Below are 6,000 nucleotides of genomic sequence, written 5' to 3' on the forward strand. Positions count from 1 at the left end.
ATCTTTCAATAAGAATAATTTAAAACTCTCAAACTATTTACTGTGAATGGAATCCTGTCTTTTAATCTTCAAGTTGTTCTTTAAAATGAGTTCATGCTAGTGGCATATTTTATAACTGAAGAGTAAGGAATGCAGTCATTATTTCTTGATCAATCCTGATACCCTATTATCTTCCACTTTGGAATTACAGACTCTAAATTATACAGTCAATAAATCTCATAGGGTTCATTATGGTTATAGATTCTAGACATCAATTCCTGATTCTGGTACTTTTGTTGGTTAGCTCACTATCTAGATAGCACCAAACAAGTGAAAACAGCATTATCTATGAAAGGTCCTTTACTCCCAAGAGCTATTTCTTATCTTTGTTATTACACACTAACTCTACTAAAGTTATTAAGTATGGCTTCAGCACTCAGGATACTGGAGCGTTGCTATTGTCCCAATAGCAAAATGGTGAGAGACTATCACAACACATAGTAGGCACTCAATAGATGTCAATTGAATTTTCTAAGAAATATTTATTATACCCATGCTACTTTGTACTGGAGATCATACTGAACACAATCTACACATAATGTTTTGTAACTAAAAACTTTTTTTTTAGCAAGGAAGACAAAATTTCAGCTTTGAAGGTTCCAAGTTAGAGGCTTGAGGTAGGAGTGGAGGATTTAAAACTTTACCTTATCAATTTCTTCCTTTTGTTCTTGCTGTCATTCCTGGAAATACAATAAATAGAAAATAAAAGAACCAGAAACACAGAAGCACAAAGTTATTCAAAGTATTCACATTCACCTTAGAAATGGGAAACCATAAAACTTGAGAATATTTTTAGTCTTGTTTCAACCATAATCAAATTTGACTGATCTTAGGGACAATTTGGCTACCTGCAACACAACACTTGATGTTCATTCTTGACATCTCCAATATATGAATGACACAGCTGTGCATATAGAATGCCAAATCCACAGTTTCAAAGACAAAAATCTAGACAACAATCTGTTTGAGAAAAAGATGATAAACTCATTTTTTACTAAATCCATTTAATCACTTGTCTTGGCTTCAATGTTTTGCAATAATTTTTCAGTTTAACAACAAAAGGAACACCAATAAGGTAGCAAATCTCTCAGAGTCATGTTGGGACAGTAGAAGTATATAACAGAAAATTGGCAAGTCAGGAAAGGGACATTTCAGAGAGTGAACAGCAATCAGAGCTTCTAAATCTCCTAAAGACAACACAGCTTGAGATTTGCTGTCCCCTGACCTGTAACAGCAGAGACTATTTGATCCTTGAAGTTTGAAGGTAAGCATGTTCATGACTGAGTTGCACTACCAAAGATGCCCAATGCTGAAGAAAGGGAGACAGGGTGCCCAGTGCAAAAAGGCTGGGAACAAAGAAGGAACTCTTTGAAAAAAAAGATGATGAGAGTTGAATGAAAATGCCAATAAAAATGGACTTTGTTTCCTTGGCTCTGCATATAGATGATCACCCTCAGCTAATTATGCTAAATGCCAAGATGTAAAATCTTCCCTGCAGACCAATAAGAGAGGTGTCTGAGGAAATACTGGTACGATGCTTATAACACAGTTTCCAGAGTAGGCTTCAAAAGGAGTTGTAAGTAAGTTGTGAGAACACAAGCTGAAATCAGTGTTGCATACGCAAGGGAAATGTTTAACTGTACCAAGATTATCTGTTCTTTTACTTGTTTGTTCCAACAGGAGATTCATCAAAGCTTAATTGAAACTTATATAGTTATATGAAAGGACATGTTACATGAAAAGAATAGACAACTAGGATTTGAGTAAGATGTCCCAGCATTCCTTGGTCATTGACAAGTTGTTCTTAGTAAAAGAAATAAAAAGTCCTGTTTTTCCTTCTGCTTATTTTCCTCCCTCCTAATTATTAACCAAAACTTCGAATCACCAATATGAGTTATTATTTTGATTAAGTTGGCATTTAATAGGAATAGTGTACTTACACCTCTCAAAGGGAATTTTCACACCAGAAAGACTCTTATTAACCAAGATCAATTTCTAATTAGCAGATGATTCTCCCTTCACTCTCCTAACAACAGGCTTTCAGACTAGAGGGACTTTTTTTTTTAGAGGGACTTTTTGTCAGCATTCTTCAAAATATACCTTGGAGTTGTCTGCAAGTGACTAAGCCTAACACTAGCTGTGATCAGTACATTAGATTTATACCCTGAATTCCCTCCGGTGCTAATTAATATTTGAAAAATGGAAATATTTGATAAAATTTTCATCACTGAAGTACAGTAAGTACCAACATTTTGAGCCTCACTGAAAATTAAATGAGGTGAAATAATATCTTTTTATCACCATATGAAATTTAGAGAAGGTTCTAGTCCAATGTAATTACATATTTTTGTAAAACACATAAAATTAAAGTTTTAATTACTAGAATCAAATTAAAAATTCATATGTGGGCAGCCCCAGTGGCGCAGCAGTTTAGCCCGCCTGCAGCCCAGGGCGCGATCCTGGAGACACTGGATCAAGTCCCACATCGGGCTTTCTGCATGGAGCCTGCTTCTCCCTCTGCCTGTGTCTCTGCCTCTCTCTCTGTGTGTCTCTATGAATAAATAAATAAAATCTTTTTTTAAAAAAAAAAGATGGTAAAAATTCATATGTGAACATGATACAATGTATAAACTTGTCAAATCACTAAGCTGTACACCTGAAACTAATGTAACATTGTGTGTCAACTATATTTTTTAAAAACACTCACATCAGTGTTTTTAAGAATCCTAGAAATAGTTTACAATATTGCATCTTCTCTTTTCCCCTTGGAAAGTTAATTTCAAGAAAAATAGAAATCTATCATTATTATAATTTATATCATAAAAACTTGACTCTGTAAATATATTTATTGAATAATTGAGACATCTTAAAAATGCTTAAATGAAATATTACAAGATAAATACCAAAAGAGAACCAAACCTAGCATATCTGTTTTAGATATGTGTTTTTAAGTAACAGAAATATTTTTTTAATCTCAAAAGGTGAATAATTTTACATTGTATCCACAGCCAAAACCTAGGATAATAATTAGGGCTCTACTAAGTTATAGTTCTAGTCACTATTTCCTACACTAAAATATGATGGTTAATTTTATATGTCAATCTGAAGGCTGTATAGTGTCCAATTATTCAATCAAACATTATTCTGAGTGTGTATGTGAAAGTGTTTCCAGATGAGATTAACATCTGAATTGGACTACCCTCTCTAATGTGGGTGGGGCTTATCCAATCAGTTGAAGACCTAAATAGAAAAACAAGCATGATTTTTCCTTTTGAATAAGAGGGAATTCTTCCTGCCTGACTGAGCTAAGACACTGGTCTTCTCTGAACTTGGGACTCAGACTGAAACACTGGCTTTTCTTGAGAGTAGAAAAAGGCACTGAAAGAAGCAGATTGTTTCACACATGTGCACAAACATCTAAAAGGAAGGACAGGGCACCTGGGTGGCTCAGTCGGTTAAGTCTGACTCCTGATTTCAGCTCAGATCATGATCTCAGTCAGGGTGGTGAGATCAAGCTCTGCACTGGTCTCCACACTGGGCATGGATTCTCTCTTCCTCTCTCTCTGCCCCTCCCCCACTGTCCTCTGTCTCTTTCTCACAAAAAAATTTCAAAATAGAAAAAGAACTTATTATAAACCACTGTATCGAATATTTAAATGAATAATAAATTTTCTTTAAAGGTTCTTCACTATTGAGAAAAAGACATACTAGTGAATAAGGATTGTTGGGCGTATTTGAAGGGAAAATACAGTAACACCTGCATCTCACACCAAATATAAGACAAACTAAAGAGCTAAACCCAGGTAAAAATATAAAAGTGCTAGAAAAAAATACAGAATAATTTTTTTATAGTTTTCTGGTAGACAGGGTCTGCCTTGAAAGACTCAAAACTGAGGCGTCAAAAAATAAAAGACTACTAAGTTGAATTACACAAATTGCTAAAGTTCTGTGGGACAAAAACATTTACTCTATCTAGTATAAGAACAAACCACAATCTTCAGTTTGAGCCCAGTTAATTACCATTGACTCTGGAGGAGATGCTTTCATTGGCAGTTCCAGCAAATTTTTCACTCAATATATGATACAAGCAATTATATCTATTCCCACCCCATCTTCTCAACCAGTCATGTCTTGTCTTGCAATCACAGAGCAAATTAGAGAGGCTATCTCCATGAAAAATATCATATTATAAATATTAAGTTAGACATGCAAGTGAATTCTTATTGAAAATGAGAAAATAAATCACAACTTTTAAAATTAAGAAATGATATACAACACAAAATTTTTTTTAAATCTAGGAAAATAACCTATTTTAATTAATTAACTGATACTATATATTTTCCACTTTTTTTCTATTCTTTGATCACATTTTAGGACAATTGTATACTACTATTTTCTAGAGAAAATAAAATAATTTGGTCTTTTTTTTCTACGAAAGTTGTTGGAAATTTATTTTGTTAACAGATTTGTAAAGCTTTTTTCCTAGCTTCATAACAATAGACATCAGAGAACACATTCATATTTACTTTGGTCATGAATCTGTATGAAGTAGAAGTTTTCCAGGAAGTCATTCCTACACAAGAAGATCTAACAGTAGATTAACTATAAAAAAAAAGTGACTGAGAATTACATGTAGCCTAATAAATCCAGACTGAATGATGTCCCATCTCATTTTCCCTTTAGCCAGATCTCAAAACTCTCCACAATAACTCCAAAACCACCTGATGAGAGAAGAAATGAGATGGCAGGAAAATTGGGATAGAAAAGGGTAATAGTTTTGATTATGGTAAAAATGTTTTACTTTGCAAATTTTATCAAAGCATAAAACCATACAGAAGCAGTAAGAGGATCTCTCCCAGAGCCTTCAAAGGTGTCCTTCCCAGTGAGGGGCCTGAAACTCAAGCATTAGTAGGTTAACAGTGAATCTATCTCTGGTTTCTACCCATGACAGGCCAAGTGAAAAGGAGCTGGAAGAATGAGAAGCAAATGAATGGCAGAAGCAGTGATTTTAAGTCCATAATCACAAGGCAGCATATATGCAATTCTAGGCAGATGGTGGGTGGGAAGGCAGATGGTTGGTGGTGTGAAGTAGAGAAGAGAATACAATCAAAATGAAACACATTAGAATGTATCACTGAGAGTAGGAGCCATGTGAGCATTTAATATACATCATCTTATTACAGATATACATGTATGGAACATATATATGATGATGAATTCTCCTGAGAAGAAGGAAAGAGAGGGGAGGAGACTGATGCTGGTTAATTACTTTACAGACACGATTCTGTTTAACTCTCCCAACAATCCTGAAGAGTGGTTATTGTTATGCCTATTTTACAAATAAAACTGAACATCAACAGGTTATGTAACTTTCCCAAGATCACAGCTAGGAATTACTAACCCTGACCTCCACCCACCTTTGTGCCATACTGCCCACCTTCATTGGTATACTTTGTGTACCTCAGACAGCAAATGCCAAAGCATAGGAATTTTTCAGTTCAAAGCCACAGACATTCAAATGGGCTTCTGAAAGTGGTCACATTAATAGAGAAAATAAAGCAAGTGATTTGCACTATGGTCAATCTTGTGTAACGTTAAGAACAAATGAGAGAGAACTTACCAAAAAATGGCAATTAATTAGCAAGGCTGTCCTCCAGCTTTCAATCAAACTTTCTACCTGAAGTCTGAGCTTCCTCCTGTGTAATGAAATTTGATTGGAGACTATGAGTTTGAGTCAGGATGGTACTGATGAGCAGAGTCTACCCACCTGGCCAGAGATTTCCAGAAATTTCTTATAAAATGCAGACTCCAAGCTGGCCAAATTCAAAGTGCAATTGACATGTGAAAATTAAGTAGACAGATATAAATAAGAAGGGGGCTAGCTACATAAGTGAAAAGTGGCGAGAGGGTACAAATACAAATCTTCATATAAATTCACTTAGAAGAAATAAAAAAGGAGAG

General features: G+C 34.8%; 1 long non-coding RNA gene across 1 annotated transcript in view; it reads right to left on the minus strand.

Annotated features, from left to right (window-relative positions):
* Positions 1-5,738, minus strand: part of LOC140597710 (uncharacterized) — a 235,507-nt gene extending 229,769 nt beyond the window's left edge. The window contains exons 1-2 of the long non-coding RNA XR_011999565.1: positions 5,660-5,738; positions 684-719 (exon numbers count right to left, since the gene is read on the minus strand). This is a non-coding gene — a long non-coding RNA (uncharacterized lncRNA). The remainder of the gene's footprint in view (positions 1-683; positions 720-5,659) is intronic.
* Positions 5,739-6,000: the final 262 nt, after the last annotated feature.

Source organism: Vulpes vulpes, chromosome 1 (assembly GCF_048418805.1).
Source record: "Vulpes vulpes isolate BD-2025 chromosome 1, VulVul3, whole genome shotgun sequence".
Lineage (NCBI taxonomy): Eukaryota > Metazoa > Chordata > Mammalia > Carnivora > Canidae > Vulpes > Vulpes vulpes.